At 43.5% G+C, this 25584-nt stretch overlaps 1 protein-coding gene and 1 pseudogene across 1 annotated transcript in view; one reads left to right on the top strand and one right to left on the bottom strand.

Annotated features, from left to right (window-relative positions):
* The window catches only part of LOC126252512 (uncharacterized), a 302643-nt gene that overhangs the window by 70182 nt on the left and 206877 nt on the right, over window positions 1-25584 (bottom strand). The gene's annotated exons all lie outside the window — the stretch shown is intronic.
* LOC126254244 (5S ribosomal RNA) lies at window positions 22329-22446 on the top strand (annotated as a pseudogene).

Here is a 25584-nt window from a genome sequence, read left to right as displayed (position 1 = left end):
CCATGGGTCGATCGAGTCCAGTATTTATACCTGGAAGGAGCTGGGCGTTCCCTGCCTCCAAATCTAGAACCATGACACATCGGAGGAGGCCCCATCCCGTGGTCGAAAATGGCAACTTATCTCGGCGTGAGATTGAACCAGCGGCTCACCTGGGCCCCACACATTCAGTCGATCCGAAATAACGCTATAGTGCGGCTTCGCGCACTCTATCCCTTATTAAACCCGGAGTCGACATTGCCCTCGCGCCACGGCATCACGCTTTATCTGACACTGGTACGCCCATTGCTAGAGTACGGGGCCGTGTTGTGGGGCAATGCCGCCGACTCCTCAGTACGCTCCCTCCAACGAGTACAAAACAAGGGGCTCAAGCTTGCGCTGCGCCTACCCTCATTCTATCCTTCCACCTTCCTCCACGAAGACGCTGGCCTTCTGACGCTGCATGACCTCTTTCGAGTCATCGCACGCAGGTTCTACGAAAAAGCGGGTCAATCCCGCAACCGGCTCATACAGGGCTTGGGCCAGCAGCCACAACACCGACCAACTACCCGTTGGCTGGACCTGTTGCGGGAATAATCCACTCCCCAACAGCACCAGGACACACCCCATATCAACAGCGAGGACCCCACAAATAGATAGTATGTATTTTTTCACTTCTGTTCCAGGTTTTGCAGGCACAGCACTCAAGTGTTTATCCTGCCCTCAAACGTGCCTCAGGAAGGCACGACAGTCTCGGAGTCCAGTCGCGGATGTTCCGACTGCCGTCCGCGCCCGTTTTGGCCGTCCTCAACGGTTGTGGTCGTCATCTGAGGTGAGGTGTGTCAGACCCGATCTGAGATGTTGGGTACTGTCTCATGACTGTTACTATGATTTCCACTTGTGTTTCGTGCTGGGCGCTCGAGCACGAAACAGAAGTGGAAATCATAGTAACAGTCATGAGACAGAGTACCCAACTTCTCAGATTGGGTCTGACACACCTCATATGACGACCACAACCGTTGAGGACGGCCAAAACGGGCGCGGACGGCAGTCGGAACATCCGCGACTGGAGGGGTCCATTGAAGTCGAGTCTGGCGGGTGCGGACCACAGACGGAACACTTGACTCGGCGCGGGCCGATTAGGGAACGCCCAGCTCCTTCCATGCATAAATACTGGACTCGATCGACTCAAGGACCAGTCTCAGGTAGCACCTGAAGAAGACAGCGAGGCACGCTGTTGAAATATCGTGCGAGAACGACGCCAACATCCGGCTGGATTCCCGAATATCCAAGATGTCAACAGATCGCCGGGAAAGCATCAAGAATTACTTTTGAATACATTATGGGCACAACAGTGATCAATGTCTTATAAATAATTACTATTAAAAACAGTCTTGATCACAATTTATTTAACAAGGTGACCGGTTTCAATCACTACTGTGGTCATCTTCAGACCATTGAGTAGGAACCTCTTTCCTTGAAGAATCATAGTGATTCTTCAAGGAAAGAGGTTCCTACTCAATGGTCTGAAGATGACCACAGTAGTGGTTGAAACCGGTCACCTTGTTAAATAAATTGTGATCAAGACTGTTTTTAATAGTAATTATTTATATCAAGAATTACATTATAACATTAACGCTGTCTTGACGAGGTATAGTGATGCACAAAAATCTTAGCAAAAGAATCACCTATCAAATTCTCGAAACAGACGAAGTGTTCACTAATTTCTGATGCAGAAGTGCTATCTAACGTCAGTATATTGAAGTAAAAACCTCTTAATGAACCCATCAATTAATAAATTAAGATTTTGGCTACTACAGTTTGTTTATTATACATGGGATGACTTTTCAATGTGTATGAAAAATAATGTGACATAAGACTAGTTTAACATATGTGGGCTGACGGTTCGATGTGTACATAAAATAATCCTTTGTACAGCTGTGGCTGAAAGGAACTGAAATATTTTGAACCATTTGTCATCCAAAACAATATTCAGTCATCACTATTTTCCTGTAGTTCACAAATGACAAGACATAACATAAAACTAACTAATCAATACGTAAAAGTATCACACTGTAAGGACATCTACATGATTACTCTGCAATTCACATTTAAGTGCTTGGCAGAGGGTTCATCGAACCACAATCATACTATCTCTCTACCATTCCACTCCCGAACAGCGCGCGGGAAAAACGAACACCTAAACCTTTCTGTTCGAGCTCTGATTTCTCTTATTTTATTTTGATGATCATTCCTACCTATGTAGGTTGGGCTCAACAAAATATTTTCGCATTCGGAAGAGAAAGTTGGTGACTGAAATTTCGTAAATAGATCTCGCCGCGACGAAAACCATCTTTGCTTTAATGACTTCCATCCCAACTCGCGTATCATATCTGCCACACTCTCTCCCTTAATACGTGATAATACAGGGTGTTTCAAAAATGACCGGTATATTTGAAACGGCAATAAAAACTAAACGAGCAGCGATAGAAATACACCGTTTGTTGCAATATGCTTGGGACAACAGTACATTTTCAGGCAGACAAACTTTCGAAATTACAGTAGTTACAATTTTCAACAACAGATGGCGCTGCGGTCTGGGAAACTCTATAGTACGATATTTTCCACATATCCACCATGCGTGGCAATAATATGGCGTAGTCTCTGAATGAAATTACCCGAAACCTTTGACAACATGTCTGGCGGAATGGCTTCACATGCAGATGAGATGTACTGCTTCAGCTGTTCAATTGTTTCTGGATTCTGGCGGTACACCTGGTCTGTCAAGCGTCCCCACAGAAAGAAGTCACAGGGGTTCATGTCTGGCGAATAGGGAGGCCAATCCACGCCGCCTCCTGTATGTTTCGGATAGCCCAAAGCAATCACACGATCATCGAAATATTCATTCAGGAAATTAAAGACGTCGGCCGTGCGATGTGGCCGGGCACCATCTTGCATAAACCACGAGGTGTTCGCAGTGTCGTCTAAGGCAGTTTGTACCGCCACAAATTCACGAAGAATGTCCAGATAGCGTGATGCAGTAATCGTTTCGGATCTGAAAAATGGGTCAATGATTCCTTTGGAAGAAATGGCGGCCCAGACCAGTACTTTTTGAGGATGCAGGGACGATGGGACTGCAGCATGGGGCTTTTCGGTTCCCCATATGCGCCAGTTCTGTTTATTGACGAAGCCGTCCAGGTAAAAATAAGCTTCGTCAGTAAACCAAATGCTGCCCACATGCATATCGCCGTCATCAATCCTGTGCACTATATCGTTAGCGAATGTCTCTCGTGCAGCAATAGTAGCGGCGCTGAGGGGTTGCCGCGTTGTAATTTTGTATGGATAGAGGTGTAAACTCTGGCGCATGAGACGATACGTGGACGTTGGCGTCATTTGGACCGCAGCTGCAACACGACGAACGGAAACCCGAGGCCGCTGTTGGATCACCTGCTGCACTAGCTGCGCGTTGCCCTCTGTGGTTGCCGTACGCGGTCGCCCTACCTTTCCAGCACGTTCATCCGTCACGTTCCCAGTCCGTTGAAATTTTTCAAACAGATCCTTTATTGTATCGCTTTTCGGTCCTTTGGTTACATTAAACCTCCGTTGAAAACTTCGTCTTGTTGCAACAACACTGTGTTCTAGGCGGTGGAATTCCAACACCAGAAAAATCCAAAATTGTTAAGGCTTTCGTGGCCACTTGTTGACAAACTGCCATTAGATGAACGTCGGCCGAAGAACCCGAGACAGAAGCCAATAGGCAGTTTGTCACCAGAAAAATCCTCTGTTCTAAGGAATAAACCATGTTTTCTACAGCACACTTGCACGTTGTGAACAGCACACGCTTACAGCAGAAAGACGACGTACAGAATGGCGCACCCACAGACTGCGTTGTCTTCTATATCTTTCACATCACTTGCAGCGGCATCTGTTGTTGAAAATTGTAACTACTGTAATTTCGAAAGTTTGTCTGCCTGAAAATGTACTGTTGTCCCAAGCATATTGTAACAAACGGTGTATTTCTATCGCTGCTCGTTTAGTTTTTATTGCCGTTTCAAATATACCGGTCATTTTTGAAACACCCTGTACAAAAGGGGCTGCCCTTTTTTGCACCCTTTCGATGTCCTCCATCAATCCCACCTGGTAAGGATCCCACACCGCGCAGCAATATTCTAACAGAGGACGAACGAGTGTACTGTAAAATGGTTCAAATGGCTCTGAGCACTATGCGACTTAACTTCTGAGGTCATCAGTCACCTAGAACTTAGAACTAATTAAATATAACTAACCTAAGGACATCACACACATCCAGGCCCGAGGCAGGATTCGAACCTGCGACAGTAGCGGTCGCTCGGTTCCAGACTCGAGCGCCCAGAACCGCACGGCCACTTCGGCCGGCAGTGTAGAGTAAGCTGTCTCTTAAGTGGACTTGTTGCATCTTCTAAGTGTCCTGCCAATAAAACGCAACCTTTGGCTCGCCTTCCCCACAATATTATCTATGTGGTCTTTCCAACTGAAGTTGTTCGTAATTTTAACACCCAGGTACTTAGTTGATTTGACAGTCTTGAGAATTGTACTATTTATCGAGTAATCGAATTCCAACGGATTTCTTTTGGAACTCATGTGGATCACCTCACACTTTTCGTTATTTAGCGTCAACTGCCACCTGCCACACCATACAGCAATCTTTTCTAAATCGCTTTGCAACTGATACTGGTCTTCGGATGACCTTACTAGACGGTAAATTACAGCATCATCTGCGAACAACCTAAGAGAACTGCTCAGATTGTCACCCAGGTCATTTATATACACGGTGTTACAAAAAGGTACGGCCAAGCTTTCAGGAAACATTCCTCACACACAAATAAAGAAAAGATGTTATGTGGAGATGTGTCCGGAAACGCTTAATTTCCATGTTAGAGCTCATTTTAGTTTAGTCAGTATGTACTGTACTTCCTCGATTCACCGCCAGTTGGCCCAATTGAAGGAAGGTAATGTTGACTTCGGTGCTTGTGTTGACATGCGACTCATTGCTCTACAGTACTAGCATCAAGCACATCAGTACGTAGCATCAACAGGTTAGCGTTCATCACGAACGTGGTTTTGCAGTCAGTGCAATCTTCACAAATGCGGAGTTGGCAGATGCCCATTTCATGTATGGATTAAGACGGGGCAATAGCCGTGGCGCGGTACGTTTGTATCGAGACAGATTTCCATAACGAAGGTGTCCCAACAGGAAGACGTTCGAAGCAATTGATCGGCGTCTTAGGGAGCACGGAACATTTCAGCCTATGACTCGCGTCTGGGGAAGACCTAGTACGACGAGGACACCTGCAATGGACGTGGCAGTTCTTCGTGTAGATGACGATAACCCTCATGTCAGCGTCAGAGAAGTTGCTGCTGTACAACGTAACGTTGACCACGTCACTGTATAGAGAGTGCTACGGGAGAACCAGTTGTTTCCGTACCATGTACAGCGTGTGCAGGCACTATCAGCAGCTGATTGGCCTCCACGGGTTCACATTTGCGAATTGTTCATCCAACAATGTGTCAATCCTCATTTCAGTGCAAATGTTCTCTTTACGGATGAGGCTTCATTCCAACGTGATCAAATTGTAAATTTTCACATTCAACATGTGTGGGCTGACGAGAATCCGCACACAATTGTGCATCCAGGCAAAAACACGGATTTTCTGTGAACGTTTGGGCAGGCATTGTTGGTGATGTCTTGATTGGGCCCCATGTTCTTCCACCTACCCTGAATGGAGCACGTTATCATGATTTCATACGGGATAATCTACCTGTGCTGCTAGAACATGTGTCTTTACAAGTACGACACAACATGTGCTTCATGCACGGTGGAGCTCCTGCACATTTCAGTCGAAGTGTTCGTACGCTTCTCAACAACAGATTCGGTGACCGATGGATTGGTAGAGACGGACCAATTCCATGGTCTCCACGCTCTCCTGACCTCAACCCTCTTGGCTTCATTTATGGGGGCATTTGAAAGCTCTTGTCTACGCAACCCCGGTACCAAATGTAGAGATTCTTCGTGCTCGTATTGTGGACGGCTGTGATACAATACGCCATTCTCCAGGGCTGCATCAGCGCATCAGGGATTCCATGCGACGGAGGGTGGATGCATGTATCCTCGCTAACGGAGGACATTTTGAACATTTCCTGTAACAAAGTGTTTGAAGTCACGCTTGGACGTTCTGTTGCTGTGTATTTCCATTCCATGATTAATGTGATTTGAAGAGAAGTAATAAAATGAGCTCTAACATGGAAAGTAAGCGTTTCCGGACACATGTCCACATAACATTTTCTTTCTTTGTGTGTGAGGAATGTTTCCTGAAAGTTTGGCCGTACCTTTTTGTAACACCCTGTAGATCAGGAACAGCAGAGATAACAGACTTTCTTCGTCTAAAGAAAGTGCCTTGGTCGAAACATGCACGTAAAGCTTCACTAGCGAAACAAGCAAAAGGCAGTCGTAACATAGGAAACACAACACTCTTCCGTGCGTATTTGCCAGACGTACTTGTCGCATGTCGCAATGTTAATGTGGTGCACTTTTCCTTGTACGTATCGACTGCATATTGGCAGGCGAAAGAGGAATTCCTGCAGGGATGATTGTTTCAACGCTAGTGCTTGGCTGCCTATTCTGATCTCAGCCGAGCTTCGAGGGACTTTCCTATAAACAAAAACTTTGACTTAAATTGTTTCAGAAACTCGTGACCAATAAGAAAGTGGAAGAGGAATCTCGGTCTGCATATTATCTATACTTTTTCCAGGCGATACTTCCATATCCGTCAAAAAGTTACCATCTATTTTGTTTTACATTATTTTGGTATTGCTGTCGTACTGTACTGACATCTATACATACCAAATAATGTGCATATTTGTAAAAAACGTGCAGTGAATTTTGGAAGGCGCGACGCACCACAAGTGAATATCGGAACGCACTAGTATGAGTCTCACAAGTAAACATCAATTTGTGGTTTTCAGTATAGTCACTTCTTGTATTTATTCTGATTTAAACTCAAAAAATTGTCATATTGTAGAGGAATATCACGAAAGCAGAGGCTTCGTCAACGCAGATACTGATGAAAGGAAATCCAGCAATCGTTACACTATGTAGCTGCTAAATGAATTTTCCTGCCACGAAGCTGGCTACTATAAGAAGCACCGACAGCCAACTCCTAAAACATAATCATTATTGTTCCTTTTATGGTTACGATGCGGGCTTCAAAGGTTTTTGTTAAGGCGGATAAGATTTTGAACGAGTGTTAGCTGGATGATGAATCGACGACGTAAAGTCACTTGTAGTTGTATCGGGTATGTAATCTGATTCATGTTAACTGACAAGGGAACCTCCCCATCGCACCCCCCTCAGATTTAGATATAAGTTGGCACACTGGATAGGCCTTGAAAAACTGAACACAGATCAATCGAGAAAACAGGAAGAAGTTGTGTGGAACTATGAAAAAATAAGCAAAATATACGAACTGAGGAGTCCATGCGTAACATAGGCAACATCAAGGTTGACATTAGCTCAGGAGCGCAGTGGTCCCGTGGTTAGCGTGAGCAGCTGCGGAACGAGAGGTCCTTGGTTCAAATCTTCTCTTCATTCAAAATTTTAATTTCTTTATTTTCGCAATGTTATGATCTGTCCGTTCGATCATTAACATCTCTGTTCACTGTAATAAGTTTAGTGTCTGTGTTTTGCGACCGCAACGGTAAACCGTGCGATTAGTAAACGAAAGGACGTGGCTCTCCAATGGGAACCGAAAACATTTGATCGCAAAGTCATAGGTCAACCGATTCCTCCACAGGAAAACGTGTCTGATATATTCTATACGACACTGGTGACGACATGTGCGTCACATGACAGGAATATGTTGTCGACCCACCTAACTTGTACACTTGGCGAATGGGTAAAAAGATTCTTCTACCTTACCCGATTTCGGTTTTCTTGTGGATGTGATAAACACTCCCAAAAAAGTGATGAAAACATAAGAGTTTGTCACATGAACTGAAAAAAAAAATTAAATTTTTCACTAAGTGACCTCTCGCTCCGCAGTTGCTCACGCTAACCACGGGACCACGGCGCTCCTAATTCTGAATTAGCCTTGATGTTGCCTATCTTGCACATGGGCTACTCAGTTTGTATATTTTGGTTATTTTTTCGTAGTTCCACACAACTTCTTCCTGTTCTCTCGATTGATCTGTGTTCAGTTTCTCAAGGCCTATCCACTGTGCCAACTTATAACTAAATCTGAGGGGGGTGCGATGGGGAGGTTCCCTTGTGAGTACTTTCTGCTATAACATTAGCTTAGTTCCAATTGTATGGGTTTCTCCTGCGATCACTAAGTAGTCACGAAATAGGAATTGACTATTACTCTCATGCATGGGATAGTCCACATAATGGAACTGTAAACTCATGAAACTTTGGAGGGATCATTAACTGATCGTTAAGTTGGTAACACATCGAACCGTTAAGGTTAAATAATGTGTAAATGGAAGAAAATTTTGGTCAGTGCGAAGTAGCTCACCCATAACAGAGCCTTGTCTACTGGTGGAGGTTTCTGGATGTTTTATGCAGGAGGATTGTAATATGTTTTCATTGAGAGCTTAGGAAAGACTCAGATGCCTTGCTTGAGGGAGAAACGTGGGATACTGTTCTGGTGTCGGATAGTTAGTCACAGTATTACTAAATTAGTACCCAACTCAAGATATAGATCGTCAAATCGCCGATTACATTCCATGGTACAGAACGAAAAAAAAGAACAGTGCTATTTTTCACTTAATGAAAGTGTTGGTTCTAGTTCACTCGTGCCTATGGTAACAACTTTAAGTGTAAAGAGATCGATAGCAATCAATACCTAAAGGGATTGAATTTTGCTATACTAAAGAAAATTGCTAACTGATAGCGATAGAGTGGTGTGTGCGACTACTTACTTTTTAATTATTTATTTATTTATTTTTTTAAGGAATGTCAGAGCCGGCCGCTGTGGCCGAGTGGTTCTAGGCGCTTCAGTCCGGAACTGCGCTGCTGCTACGGTCGCAGGTTCGAATCCTGCCTCGGGCATGGATGTTTGTGACGTCCTTAGGTTAGTTAGGTTTAAGTAGGTCTAAGTCTAGGGGATTGATGACCTCAGATATTAAGTCCCATAGTGCGTAGAGCCATTTGAACCATTTTAGGAACGTCAGAGTTACTGTACTCTCGAAGAAGAAATAAATTTTTAACCTTCATTACAACATAAACTTCAGTGAAATATTTGTTTCGCTAGTTTGACCTCATACTGTTTTATAAAGAAATAGAATATTGGATAAAGTGCCTGTAAAAGAATTGTTGTAAATAGAACATTTACGGATCGATGAAAGTCGAAGACATATAGGTGCATTACTCATTGATGACAGATAATTACAGGCTGTAACTGAACTTTATTATTAAAGAAAAATGGGTCTCAGATCACGCAGTTAGATCACGATTTATTAAACAATGATTATAGAACGAGAGAAATATCAATAGTATTATCTATTTGTTGTGAAGCATCAAAAGAATATAGTCTGAAATTTATTTTTATTTTAGCGGGAGTTATATGTGACTGGGGAGTTATTATATCTCTGGGATTATTACTAAGTTTAATAAGAAAGAAAAGAGTTATTATGAATGTCCCTGACTTACATAATAATCGTTCTGTAATGTTGAAAGGGAAGATCTAATTACTAGTCTGTGTTGACATGGCAATTCGAAATCTTCAATAGTGTAAGGTAAATTTTGTATTACTTAACAATTAGGTGTAAAGAAGTAGTACATTACACTTAGCGTAATTACGCCCAATCGGTTTTTTTTCAGTATACCATGCAGAAAATTTTATGTGCATAGTGGTTCCCTTTATAAAAATTTTCTTTATAGTAATGCTTTCAAAGGGAGTAATTTGCGGAATCTAACATCTGGTCGTTTCATTCTACATCTACATCTACATACATACTCCGCAATCCTCCATACGGTGCGTGGCGGAGGGTGCCTCGTACCACAACTAGCATCTTCTCTCCCTGTTCCACTCCAGAACAGAACGAGGGAAAAATGACTATATGCTTCTGTACAAGCCCTAATCTCTCTTACCTTATCTTTGTGGTCTTTCCGCGAAATGTAAGTTGAGGCAGTAAAATTGTACTGCAGTCAGCCTAAAATGCTGATTCTCTAAATTTCCTCAGTAGCGATTCACGAAAAGAACGCCTCCTTTCCTCCAGAGACTCCCACCCGAGTTCCTGAAGCATTTCCGTAACACTCGCGTGATGATCAAACCTACCAGTAACAAATCTAGCAGCCCGCCTCTGAATTGCTTCTATGTCCTCCCTCAATCCGACCTGATAGGGATCCCAAACGCTCGAGCAGTACTCAAGAATAGGTCGTAATTGTGTTTTATAAGCGGTCTCCTTTACAGATGAACCACATCTTCCCAAAATTCTATGGCCGTGCTGATGCATGGACAGCAACTTCTCTGTCTCAAGGAAATTCATTATATTCGAACTGAGAATATGTTCGAGAATCCTAAAACAAACCGATGTTAAGGATATTGGTCTGTAATTTTGAGGATCCGTCCTTCTACCCTTCTTATATACAGGCGTCACCTGCGCTTTTTTCCAGTCGCTCGGGACTTTACGTTGGGCAAGAGATTCGCGATAAATGCAAGCTAAGTAAGGAGCCAATGCAGTAGAGTACTCCCTGTAAAACCGAATTGGAATCCCATCAGGACCTGGCGATTTATTTATTTTCAACCCATTCAGCTGCTTCACAACCCCAGGGATGTCTATCACTATGTCCTCCATACGGGAATCTAAAAATGGTTCAAATGGCTCTGAGCACTATGGGACTTAACTGCTGTGGTCATCAGTCCCCTAGAACTTAGAACTACTTAAACCTAACTAACCTAAAGACATCACACACATCCATGCCCGAGGCAGGATTCGAACCTGCGACCGTAGCGGTCACGCGGTTCCAGACTGTTGCGCCTAGACCCGCACGGCCACTCCGGCCTGCATACGGGAATCTGTACGAGACTCAAACGGCGGTATGTTTGTACGATCCTCCTGCGTGGAAGATTTCTCAAATGCTAAATTTAAAATTTCAGCTTTCGTTTTGCTGTCTTCCGTTGCCAGGCCAGACTGACCAGTGAGTGACTGGATGGAAGCCTTCGACCCGCTTACAGATTTTACGTAAGACCTGAATTTCCTTGGGTTTTCAGCAAGATCTTTTGCTAAGGTATGACGATGGTAGTGGTTGAATGCTTCGCGCATCGCTCTTTTTACAGCAGCACGAATCTCTACTGACTTTTGCCTGTCTCCATTCTCCCGATCTTTCTTGTACCGCGAGTGCAATTGCCTCTGCTTCCTGAGCATTCTCCGCATTGCGCTGTTAAACCACGGTGGGTCTTTTCCGTCCGTAACCCACTTTTTCGGCACATACTTCTCCAATGCGTGATTTACAATGTGTTTAAAATTTGCCCATGATTCTTCTACGCCCATCGTACCGGAAGTAAATGAAGTCGATTCATTTACTAGGTGGGATGCTAACAATTGCTTATCTGCTCTTTCTAGTATGAATACTCTCCTAGCCTTTTTGACCGACTTTTTAACTTTAGTAACCATAGTCGCAATGACAACATCATGATCACTAATCCCTGTCTCAACTCTGACACCGTCGATGAGGTCTGGTCTGTTCGTGGCTACCATATCTAAAATACAGTATTTCCATTACGCGTTGTCTGTCGATTTAGCTGTTAAAGACAGTTTTCGGATAATGTGTTCAAAAGTAATTCACACGACGACTTGTCTGAACCACCTGTAATGAATCCATAGACATCCCAGTCTATACTAGGTAGGTTGAAGTCGCCTCCGACTAATATAGCATGATACGGGTACTTCTGCGATACAGAATGTAGACTCCCTTTGAATGATTCTAGAACTGTCACGGTGAAACCTGGTGGCCGGTAATAACACCCCACAATTAATTTTATTTCCCCTAGCTCTGTTAAACGTGTCCACATAACTTCACAATCACACTCTACTTCGACCTCAGTAGACACAATATTTTTGTCAACTGCAGTGAAGACACCACGTCCTACGGTGTCTAATCTGTCTTTCCGATACACTTTCCAACCCTCACTAAATATTTCAGAACTTCCTATCTCAGGGTTCAGCCAGGTCTCAGTCCCGAGAATAATTTGCGCGCCACACGCTTCCTGGAGGGCAGTAAATTCAGGAACTTTATTCCGAACACTCTGAAAATTTACTTCTAATATTTTGATAGCTGAAGTGTCTTTACACTGAGAGCGTCCTGATTTCCCTGCCTGCACGTCGACTGGTGAGTGTTCATCAGGACACCTCGCAAAGAAGATTATGACCAGTACTAGGTTGAAATCAAATTGTATTGTTGCAGGTTTTGACTGCTCACATACTAATCGGAGGCTGCTTGCACTCATAAAAATTTTATGCACTGCTTGCGAAGGAGAAAAAGATAAGTGGATAACACCAGGGAATACTTTGGGCAGTGCAAGGACACCCAGGTTATATGGAGATCGCTGAAGTTAAGTTGGCTGTTAAATACCGGGAGAGAAGTTCGTGGTACACACTGTCGTTGAGGAGACGTACCCAATAACATAGTCAGATGAATGTATGGTGGAGCAGTGATCCTAACGCAAGACGTAAATTTTGAGAGTTGCAACAAAATCCAGTCCATGGAGCTGGCAATTCTGAAAGGAACAAACTTGAACGGACAAGTTCGTAGTGTAACCCTGTGTGATTTCAGCCATTCAGCCAGTTACTAAAATATGTACAGTATATTGTACGCGTCCAGCCAGTACAGATAGTGCCAGATAAATGTTCTTGCATTACACGTTTGCCATTGCAGTCAATAGTATAACAATGTGTGTTAGTTATCAAAGAACCGTTATCCCAGTCTCGCCCACCGTCAACACCATTCTTTATATTACGTCACTGACACTCGATTTCTAATGAAAAGCGTTTCACTTCACGACAGGTATAAACATAATTAGCCTCTCAAGACCGGTTGCAGCTGCGATATACTGTGGCAGTAATAAGAATGCCAGTATCATTTTAATTAAAATACGGGACATGGCGTTTGTGGAAGAAAGGTAACCAACAACAAATTATATTTTATACGGAGAAGAAAATTTTGAAAAATTAATGGAAACGTCAACTAGATAGATCTTGGAAAAGGTGTACTTTCAGAAATTATTAATTGCAGTTTCAACTGTATGTAAGGTTCTGCAACAGAGCAGTTATTCTGTTAATGCCGTTACCTGAATTAGTATTTATAATAATTTTGTTTTCTTGACCGTATGAATATATTTCACTTAAGTGTTGGGTATCGGGACAAATTGGGATCGGCCCCTTCAGTAGAACACGAAAGTAATCAGAGTTAGATAGGAGTATTAAATATTGAATCGTATGCCGCTGAAATGGATACAATATTCGAATTGTACATTACGTTTGTGTCTGGGTAGTAGAGAGACTGACAATTGTATTAATTTATCGTCGACTTTAGATATCACTGTAACGGGGTTCAAAAAATGGCTCTGAGCACTATGGGACTCAACTTCTGAGGTCATTAGTCCCCTAGAACTTAGATCTAGTTAAACCTAACTAACCTACGGACATCACAAACATCCATGCCCGAGGCAGGATTCGAACCTGCGACCGTAGCGGTCTTGCGGTTCCAGACTGCAGCGCCTTTAACCGCACGGCCACTTCGGCCGGCACTGTAACGGGGGTCATATGTAAGAAGGGCTTGGACTCCAGTGTTTCTGAAATTGTGAGCTAGTGAACAGCTCGCATAACTCTGTTGTGAACATTTCCCCTTAGTAGACTGATGCCACTGACGATGTGATATTGATTATGCAAGTACATGAAGGTCAACTGACATGCTACAGCTTGACAATTAACTATCCAAACCGATCAAGGGGTAACTGGGCTCTCGTCTACCACCAAATCGGACATTGCTTCGCATTGCTTGGTGAAGCAAACCAATACTCCTTTACTATTACTAACGCTTCTCTCTCAACGGAAGGCCGTCCATCTGGTCTGCAGTGGCGAGCCGTAACTGCCGTGAGCAATGAAGAGTAGCCGTCTGCAGCGAATAACGAGTACCATTACCTGATGGGTCCAGGATCGTACGGGTACTGTAACTTTCCAAAAAATGTTTACTATGTATTCAGTAACCTTATGAAAGTCTGTCTTGCCTAATTTGATGAGAAGATAACTTTAGATAATAAATTCGGCCACACATGATGCTTGCGGAGGACGGGGAGGGGGCGGGGACTTGTGGGCAAGCTAAGACACCCTGCCACACAACTGAAAATGTCCAGCACTGGCAGGAAGACTGCAGCCAAGGTTTCAGTGTACCTTCCGGGTCTTCCAAGTCGCCGAATATTAAAGAAATTTAAAACTAGTGAAACACTTCTATGGAACTGTTCGGCTGAATACATACCTATACACTTTGCAAAGAGTGTTATCCCAGATATCCATAGGGAAAATAGGTATCACTGAGGGATTTATCATTCTTTAATTGTTGTGATTGATTAAAACGGCTGGAACTCTGGATACTAATGAGTATTGATAATAATATGACATAGCACAAAAATATGTTCATATAACCAGAACACTTGGCTCTGAAAGTTAATTACGGCTCCACTGAAAGAAAGGAATTAGTAGAGATATAATATATTACGTAAAAGTAAACTTTTATTTTACTATGATACGATGACATACGTTCCACACTGTATATGAAAGTATGTGATCTTAGCTTTTTCTCCAAGTGATACAAGACATGAGAGGATGTTTTTTCCAATTCTAGAACAGACCACAAACAGATAAATCAGCGATAATTACTGCTGTCTAGTATTATGGTTGGTATGCAGAATGAAGAATATTAAACTTATCCATTACGGATATTTTAGGACCCGTAAGTGTTATTTGAATGTAAATACATAAAACGGCAACTAGTCAGTTCAGATGGTTTTCTGGAAGTTACATCACTTTTTCTAGCATAATGCTGGGTGCTGGCTTACGACATTATGGGCGGCTTTTTTCTGTTAGTGTCCTTCTGTCTGTTTCCATTTTGATGGTCAGTTGGTGCATCACTTCACACGCTTTTACACGATCTGTATGTATTTACACTTTGATACCGAAACTGTAAGTGCTTACTGATCAGGTAAAAGTGTGTGAAGTTATGTGCCAGTTGGCCATCAAAATGGATGCAGACAAATGGACACTAACAGAAAAAGCCGTCCACACTGTCGCAAGCCAGTACACAGCATTATGCTAGAAAATGTGATGTAACTTCCATAAAAACATCCGAAGATGAACCTGAAAAAGTTCGAAAACCGGAACAATAAATAACTATTCAAAAAAGTGAATAGTGGCAGCGTTATGTATTTACAAGAAGAATATTGTTTCGCGCCACCGTATTATGGATTCGTTGACGTTATCTACCAGCCTTTTTTCGCTTTCAGTATAATAGTGTTGGCTAATGCGTTTTACGAGCAACTCCTATTCACGGTCAATAACGAAATTTCCTGGGAGATCAGAACTATGTGCCAGATCAGGACTCGAAACTTGGACCTTTGCCTTTCGTTGGCAAATGCTCTGCCGACTGAACTATCCAGCCACAATTCACGACCTGCCCTCACAGCTTTGATTCTGCCAGTACCTCATTACCTACCTGCTGTGAGGGCTGACCGTGAGTCGTGCTTCGATAACTCAACGGTAGAGCATTTGCCTCCGAAAGCCCTCGGTCCCAGGTTCGAGTCCCAGTCCGACATACAGTTTTAATCTGTCCGGAAGCTTCAATTCAACATACGCTCCGCTGCAGAGTGAAAATTCATTCTGGTGTGTTCAACAGTATTAAAGTTGCGAACCCAGTCTGTCTCCCTGACAAAATCAACTCGGTCTGGACATTTAAGTAATGTCTTGGTGTTCTCTTATGTTGCTCACCGACTTCTCTTCGGGGGAAGGGTAGTGTCATTCATAATAAGGAAAATAATTTCTAATATCATCAGAGGACGTTCGAGAATGTGGTCCGATTCACCAACGAACCTCTGCTGATGTCGTTGAGGTCCATAGTCCGCGAATGTTCATTCCTGTCCGTATCATATATCCATCACCAGTATATAGTTTTTCCAGATGTGAACATTTCAGTAGTGAGATTACATCGAAAACTCACAGCTTATCAGACCAAAAAACGGGTCTACATCGCTTGTCACGATTTTCTTCGGCTGAACGTCGGCTCCATTTGGTGTGCCCACATCCACTTGGTACCGTCGACCAAAATCATTATGGCACAGTATTTTTATCAGGATTGACACCATGTGCACACGTAAATTTGTCTACTATCACGGAGACGATCTGAAAAAATTTTGACTGATATTCAGTGCCCTGTTGTTGTTTGAAACGCTCGTTGCTCTGTGCCAAATATTCATCTCAACTGGCTGAGAGGAACAGATGTTGACTATTTCGTTGATGAGTCATAATCCTGTAGCACCTCGAATTGCTGAAAGGGAATGCACAGTCGTGAAACTACACTCAGCCGTTGCTCTTTCCGTAGCTCAGTGTGCTACAACCATCGATTTCCTTATTGATGAAGTTATTTTGAAGAATGAACAACACATCATTAAATTGGTTTTTCCTTGAGGAACTGCTTTCCATCCTTTTGTTTTTCAACCAAGCAACGTATATATTCCAGGCGCATAATGTACCCCCATGGGTTAAATTAGTAACTAAGTTGGAACTTATATACATGAAGCTGTATGTAATATTTTGGAATATATTACACACTGCTTTTCGGAATGAAAAACTGTTGTGAAATGGCTGACTCTGTTTTTCCAATATTGTGATATATTTCCACTTGACCACCATATGACTCCAGCAGATGAGAAAACATTTGCAGAACAAACATCTAATAATAAAAAAAAAAAGAATGAAGAACACTAAAAGCGATAGTGGCAGGGAGTGATTGGTTGCTGTATGGTCAGTACTAACAACTGAAGAAATCTGCAGTATGTCTGAAGAAACTCTGCAACAATTAGAAGAAAGAGAGCAAGAAAAATAAAAACTAGATAAGTGCTAGTAGGATTAGTGGTCTGAGGACAAACTTAATTATGTGTATAGAGAATTCAACTATAGGTTTCGATGAGTGAGTTTGCGAGTTGAAAATATCTACGTCTACAAGGTTACTCTGCAATTCACACTTAAGTGCCTGGCAGAGTGCTCATCAAACCATTTTCATACTACTTCTCTATCATTCCACTCTCGCATGGCGCGTCGGGAAAAAGGAACACCTAAATCTTTCCGTTCGAGCTCTTATTTTATTATGATGAATATTTCTCCCTACGTAGGTGGGTGTCAACAAAATATTTTTGGATTCGGAAGAGAAAGTCGGTGATTGAAATTTCGTAAATAGATCTCGCCGCAAAGAAAACCGCCTTTGTTTCAGTGACTGCCACCCCAACTCGCGTATCATATCAGTGACACTCTCACCCTTATTGCGCGATAACACGAAACGGGCTGCCCTTCTTTGCACTTTTTCGATGTCCTCCGTCAATCCTACCTGATAAGGATCCCACACCGTGCCGCAATATTCCAGCAGAGGACGGACAAGTGTAATGTAGGCTGTCTCTTTAGTGGGTTTGTCGCATCTTCTAAGTGTTCTGCCAGCAAAGCGCAGTCTTTGTTTCGCCTTCTCCACAATATTATCTATGTGGTCTTTACAATTTAAGTTGCTCGTAATTGTAATTCTTTGGTATTTAGATGAACTGACAGCCCTTAGATTTGTGCGATTTATCGTATACCCAAAATTTATCGGGTTTATTTTAATACCCATATGGATGACCTCGCATTTTTCCTTGTTTAGTGCCAATTGCCACCTTTCGCACCATACAGAAATTCACTCTAGATCGTTTTGTAATTGGAATTGATTGTCTGATGATTTTACTAGACGGTAAATTACAGCATCATCTGCAAACAATCTAAGGTTCAAAATGGTTCAAATGGCTCTGAGCACTACGGGACTTAACATCTGTGGTCATCAGTCCACTAGAACTTAGAACTACTTAAACCTAACTAATCTAAGGACATCACACGCATCCATGCCCGAGGCAGGATTCGAACCTGCGACCGTAGCGGTCGCCTAGAATCGCACGGCCACAACGGCCGGCAAACAATCTAAGGGGGCTGCTCAGATTATCACCTAGATCATTTATGTAAATCAGGAACAGCAGAGGGCCTATGACACTACCTTGCGGAAGGCCAGATATCACTTCTGTTCTACTTGATGATTTACCCTCTGTCAGTACGAACTGTGACTTCTCTGAGAGGAAATCACGAATCCAGCCACACAACTGAGACGATACTCCATATGTACGCAATTTGATTAATAGTCGCTTGTGAGGAACGGTATCAAAAGCCTTCTGGAAATCTAGGAATATGGAATCGATCTGAGATCCTTTGTCGACAGCACTCATTACTTCATGGGAATAAAGAGCTGGCTGTGTTGCACAAGAACGAGACTTTCTGAATCCGTGTTGGTTATGTATCAATAAGTCATTTTCTTGAAGGTGATTCATAATGTTGGAGTACAGTATATGCTCCAAAATCCTACTGGAAATTGAGGTCAGTAATATGGGTCTGTAATTCAATGGGTTACTCCTATTTCCTTTCTTGAATATTGGTGTGACCTGTGCCACTTCCCAGTCTTTAGGAACAGACGTTTCGTCGAGTGAGCGGTTGTATATGATCGCTAAAAAAGGCGCTATTGTGTCTGCGTACTCTGAGAGGAAGCTGATTGGTATACCATCCTGACCGAAAGCCGTATTTTTTGACTGCATCGACTTAGAAGCTTAAATTTTTTACACTGTCAAGGAATCATAGACCTTATTAAACACTATACCTCTAAATGTTCTTGAGAAAAAAAGGCTCTTAACAGACGGACAGATGGACAACAAAGTGATCCTATGAGTGTTCCGTTTCTACCTATTGAGGCACGAAACCCTAAAAAGAAAAAAAAACTCTATGAGCTAGTCGCAAGTTATTATAGGAATTTGGCACTACAGGATACCGACCAAACGATGAAGTGATGCATTGGTAAAGAGGCCGGACTCCCATTCAAGAGGAAGGCGTTCCAATCCAGTATGTTTCCGTGGTTTCCCTCAATCGCTTGAATCAAAAAGACACAACCGATTTTCTTCTCCATTCTCAGCCAATCCGAGCTTCTGCTCGGTCTGTAGTGCCTTCATCGTCAACGGGTTTAAGACTCTAATCCTTGTTAAAACAGGTAAAACTTCACACACAAATTTCAGTTGCAACAAAAGCAAAAAAAAAAAAAAAGTGCAGTCTGCACGAAGATCACCAGTAACAGAACGCCGACCGTTGTGGCCGAGCGGTTCTAGACGCTTCAGTCTGGAATCGCGCGACCGCTACGGTCGCAGGTTCGAATCCTGCCTCGGGCATGGATGTGTGTGGCGTCCTTAGGTTAGTTGGGTTTAAGTAGTTCTATGTTCTAGGGGACTGATGACCTCAGATGTTAAGTCCCATAGTGCTCAGAGCCATTTGAACCATTTTGAACCAGTAACGGAACAGTGGCTCACATGAAAGAAAATTAGAAAAGGAAATTTGCAGTTCATCTCTGAAAAACCATTCAGCCACTAGCCCAGTAATAAAGAAATAAGGAAATTAGGAAGATCATGCAGGGACTGGAACCTCGCCACTCCCAAAACATGACGCATCCTCTCCCTCCGAGATACTGAAGGTTGCAGGCTATGATTTTTCCTTACTGCATCCGTGAATGGAAGAGGAAGGGACAGAGAATACTGAAGTGTTGCCAGAAAGTCGTTTAATAAAAAGTAGGATCATTGACAAAGTAATAGGTAATAGTGATGATTTGTACTAGTATATAACTGAAGGAGGGGATACAGAGGACACTGCACGAAAATAACGAACATGAATATGACAGGCAGTGATGTATGCTTCAGTAATGAAAACAGCAACACACTAGAGCACGTGAATGTTTACTCTTAATGCCACGATGCGTATAATAATAATAACAATAATAATTAATAATAATGACAATAACAATATCTTATTGCCTGTTGCATTGTGGGGCAATGAACGAAATAAATGCCTCTGAATACTGTTGAAAAGAGATGAAGGTAAACGCCACTGAAAGAAAATTCGTGCCGCAGCCGTCCTCAAGTGTCAGGCGTTCCAATAAGTCGGCGTACCAGCCATCTAGTAAGACATCGTTAAGCGAAAACCTCACCCCGCTGCATTTCAAAGCTCGCACAGATACAGAAGCAAAGTAAAAGGGAGTAACGGCGCTGCCCGGCGCGGCAGGCGCATGTTTACGAGAACATCTGCCGCGCGCGGTGCGACCTCTGGCCTGGGCGGCAGCGGCGGTTGACGACGACATGCTCGCCTCCCGAAATAGATGTGAGGCACCAGCAGTACGCAAGGCAAAAACTCACAGCTGGTCGCTTCTTGCGGCAGATCGCGTGCCAGCCGCGGAAGCGTCAACACACGCGGCCCCACCAGCAGGGAAGATACAAGAGGCAGTGCAAAACGGACTCACAAAAATGGTTCAAATAGCTCTGAGCACTATGGGACTCAACTGCTGAGGTCATTAGTCCCCTAGAACTTAGAGCTAGTTAAACCTAACTAACCTAAGGACATCACAAACATTCATGCCCGAGGCAGGATTCGAACCTGCGACCGTAGCGGTCTTGCGGTTCCAGACTGCAGCGCCTTTAACCGCACGGCCACTTCGGCCGGCGGACTCACAGAGTATGTAGAAAGATGTTCACCGGACGAAATATCGTTCGCACCCTTGACAGAGTACACTGGACGCTTTAGAACGATGTAGATAGTGCAGAATTACTACCACGCGGCATGTGATCCTCTACCCCTGACGTAAGTTTTGGCATTAAAGTGGTCTGTATGAGCCAGTCTGTTGTATGGAACCGGCCAAGTAACCATGGTCGACGTGAAACATCACAAAAAAGCAAGACGAACTGTGTTGTTTCGACGTTCCCGTGACCACACCGTGATTGAAGTTGCCTGGTTGGCGTATCAACGCGGACTTTCCAACGGATCTACAAGGAGAGAGGTGGATCGTTAACACCCGTAAAGCATGGTGTAAGAACTGATAGGGACCGGAAAATAAGTTATGTTGTGAGAGTCTGCAAGTTCAAGCAGTCTTCTAGCGAACACTCCGAAGACAACTGCATGCAGCTGACACGTGGAGTCAGAAATTTCGCCAACGGCAATTCCCCACAACGGACATAAAGCTGTAAGGCTTCAATGTTCCAAACATCAACCAATCGCAAAGGTGTAACGTAATGAACTTCCACACTATTAATTCTTAATTATTCTGAAGATATCGTTTCATAACTGCACTTCTCAGAAAACTGTCTTCCTGTATAGCCATTAAAAATATTTAGTACATCACTATAAACGGATAGAATGGATCCACACAAAAACACATCTGCAACGTATTTTCGATCGATCTGCCAGTGATCGAAAGCGGAGCAACAACAGGCGTACACGATCGAGTTGTAAGAGTAACCAACTTTGTTGGCTCGGTGTACTCATAGTCCAATCTCACGTAATCGACCTGTTAAACCTCTCTGACCTTACCTGACCTGCGTTCTACCTTGTGTGGGATGATTAATCTCTGCAATAACTCAACAGGTTCGTACACCACCAAATAAATAACACGCTTCTGTGATAAAAACACACTATACTGCTAAGGCCATTTGTCATCCAATTAGTTTGGTGTACATTAGTTACAAGAAACACGCACAGACACTATCGTCGCTCACCAGATTGCAAGGGCTTAGACAGTAGTTGCTGATTCTGATTGGCAAGAGCCACTTTTAGATTTGACTCATTAACGAATCCCATTTAATATCACCATAATACTGCTCTGCCTCACACGAATTAAAGAAACAGCATGCCAGGGTAATTCTGAATCTGCTTGTCAAGGAGATGCACGATATTCTCCAAGACGATATCCGAAATGACCTAACAGATGCGACCAGAACATGATCAGCGACGATTTCATATAGCAGTGAAAACGTTCACAACTAGATAACAAGCATAGGCCTACTTACCAATCAGAAAGGACACAGAGGACATAATGACACGACATAAGCTTTGTTAAGTTATGCTAGCAACATTTAAGTTTGTTGCAGTCAAAGTTATACTTAAAAACAACAAAAAAATCTTTACCTACACATTTCTTCATAGTTTGACTTTTTCGGTATACTATAAATGATTGGGCCAACGGCCTTGCCGCAGTGGTAACACCGGTTCCCGTCAGATCACCGATGTTAAGCGCTGTTGGGCTGGGCTAGCACTTGGATGGATGACCGTCCGGTCTGCCGAGCGCTGGTGGCCAGAGGGGTGCACTCAGCCCTTTTCAGGCAAATTGAGAAGCTACTTGAGTAAGAAGTAGCGGCTCTGGTCTCGGAAACTGACATAAGGCCGGGAGACCGGTGTGCTGACCACATGTCCCTCCATATCCGCATCCAATGACGCCTCTGGGATGAGTATGACAGGGCGGCCGGTCGTTACCGTTGGGCCTTCATGGCCTGTTCGGGAAGAGTTTAGTTTTTTGTTTACTATAAATGATTACTAAACTTATTGGGACGCTACGGTGGAACTGCCATCAGATACGGCTCAGGCCTTAGTCAGCAATCGACGCATTCTCCTTCGAATAATGGTCCTTGACCCGTCTTCGTAATATTCCTACGGACTATGACTGCTAAGGCCATTTGTCATCCAATTAGTTTGGTGTACATTAGTTACAAGAAACACGCACAGACACTATCGTCGCTCACCAGATTGCAAGGGCTTAGACAGTAGTTGCTGATTCTGATTGGCAAGAGCCACTTTTAGAGAGAGCGCTCCTATCACACTTCCCTGGGCACTCCTGACGGTAACACCTTGTTTCTGATGAACAGTCGAAGACAATGCTCTGGACGATGCTACCGTATTTTAAGGACTACGAATCGCACTTTTTTCTTCGAAAAATTGTCTCCAAAATTCAAATGCGTATTATGCTCGAAATTAATATATACTCATACTCATAAATTAAGGATAATGTTGATACATGGTGAAACAACGCTCTGGTGGGCGGTTTGCGGGTTTAAATCACCTCGGGGTATGACCATGCGCTGCATTTGACCTGCGGTCGTCGCACGGTGGCGCTGGCAGCAGTCCACATACGCAGAGGTGTGTGGGTGCATGTCAGAGCACGATGCAACGAGTAAGTGTGCAGACGTTTTCAGACGTGCTAATGGTGAGTTGTGTTGAAAATGGCTCAAAGAACACTTATCGGTGACGTTATGAGGGGTAGAATGCTAGGGCGACTGGAGGCTGGTCAAAAACAGCAGGTCGTAGCACGGGCTCTCCGTGTGCCACAAGGTGTGATCTCAAGATTATGGTAACGATTCCAACAGACAGGAAACGTGTCCAGGCGCTACAGTACGAGACGTCCACAGTGTACAACACCACAAGAAGACCGATATCTCACCATTAGTGCCCGCAGACGGCCACGGAGTACTGCAGGTAGCCTTGCTCAGGACCTTAACTGCAGCCACTGGAATAGTTGTCTCCAGACACACAGTCTACAGACGACTGAACAGACATGGTTTATTCACCCAGAGACCTGCAAGGTGCATTCCACTGTTCCCTGGTCACAGGAAAGCCCGTGAAGCCTGGTGTCAACAACACAGTACATGGTCATTTGAACAGTGGTTCCAGGCTATGTTCACAGACGAGTTCAGGTATAGTCTGAACTGTGATTCTCGCCGGGTTTTCATCTGGCGTGAACCAGGAACCAGATACCAACCCCTTAATGTCCTTGAAAGGGACCTGTATAGAAGTCGTGGTTTCATGGTGTGGGGTGGCATTATGATTGGTGCACGTACACTCCTGCATGTCTTTGACAGAGGAACTGTAACAGGTCAGGTGTATCGGGACGTCATTTTGCACCAGTGTGTCCGCCTTTTCAGGGGCGCAGTGGGTCCCAACTTCCTCCTGATGGATGATAACGCATGGTCCCACAAAGCTGCCGTCGTGGAGGAGTACCTTGAAGCAGAAGATATCAGGCGAATGGAGCAGCCTGCCTGTTCTCCAGACTTAAACCCCATCGAGCACGTATGGGATGCTCTCGGTCGACGTATCGCTGCACGTTTTCAAACCCCTGCGACACTTCAGGAGCTCCGACAGGCACTGGTGCAAGAATGGGAGGCTATACTCCAGCAGCTGTTCGATCACCTAATCCAGAGTATGCCAATGCGTTATGCGGCCTTTGTACGTGTGCATGGTGATCATATCCCGTGTTGATGTCGGGGTACATGTACACGAAACAGTGGCATTTTGTAGCACATATGTTTCGGGACGGTTTTCTCAACTTATCACTAATACCGTGGACTTACATATCTGTATCGTGTGTGTTCCCTATGTGCCTACGCTATTAGCACCAGTTTTATGTAGTGCCACGTTGTGTGGCACCACATTCTGCAATTATCCTTATTTTATGAGCCTGAATATATAAGTGGCAAGTGTTTGATTTAAAATTCCCGCCTGTCTTAAAAATGGCCATAATTCGTGGCCGCTGGAAAAGTATCTCTATCTGCAACATTGAATTTAACTGGCAGCAACAGAGTACCAATCGACGAACATGAGTTCCGGGATTCACAAGCTTGCTAATACTGTCTCCCTCCCACCCCGCCATCACAAACCCAGAACACTGTCTAGCCTATGATGTGTCATTGCAGTATACGGTGCCAGCGAACTTGAATTGAAAGTGATTCGTGTTATCTGTAACAGTACAATACTTTCGATAGTAGCTAGTTTCGTAATGGAAAAAGGTATATATGATGCGGACTATAAATCGAAAGTAACAGCATATGCAGAAAAACATGGAAACAGAGCAGCTGAGCTACATTATTTCGGCCCTCCACAAAAAAAAAAAAAAAAGAAAGCGTTTGGCAGGGTAGTACAGAAGAACTGAAAAAATCAGGAAGACTAAATGCGCAAACAGAGCACTGAATGCAAAAGGACCAAAACTAGAAGATGACGTATTGAAATGGATTCAAGGAGACCTGCAAAATGACATTGGAATTAATACAAAAATGATTCACATACATGCTCGTAAGCTAGCGCTACAGTGGAACCTGACAGACTTTAAGTGTAGAGTTGGTTGGTGCTACAGGTTTATGAAGCGTCATAGACTTAGCATGCGAACCAAAACCAAAATATTTCAGAAAAGTCACTAAACTTAATCCAGTGATTATTTTCAAGCCCAAAACAATGCCAAAATCTTCTGAAATAACGACAAGCGTTGTTGTTCACGTACATGACAAGGGTTGGGTGGACAAGGCTGGTATGAAATTATGGACTAATAGAGTGTGGGAGAGACGGAAAGGTGCTTTACCGAAGAATAATTCTCTTCTTGTGCTAAATCAGTTTCGTAGTCATTTGAAAAATTCCTTGATAGAGAAATTGAGACAGGTAAACAACGGAGCT

Source organism: Schistocerca nitens, chromosome 4 (assembly GCF_023898315.1).
Source record: "Schistocerca nitens isolate TAMUIC-IGC-003100 chromosome 4, iqSchNite1.1, whole genome shotgun sequence".
Taxonomy (NCBI): domain Eukaryota; kingdom Metazoa; phylum Arthropoda; class Insecta; order Orthoptera; family Acrididae; genus Schistocerca; species Schistocerca nitens.
Note: the sequence above shows the minus strand (reverse complement) of the source record. Positions and strands in the feature narration are given on the sequence as shown.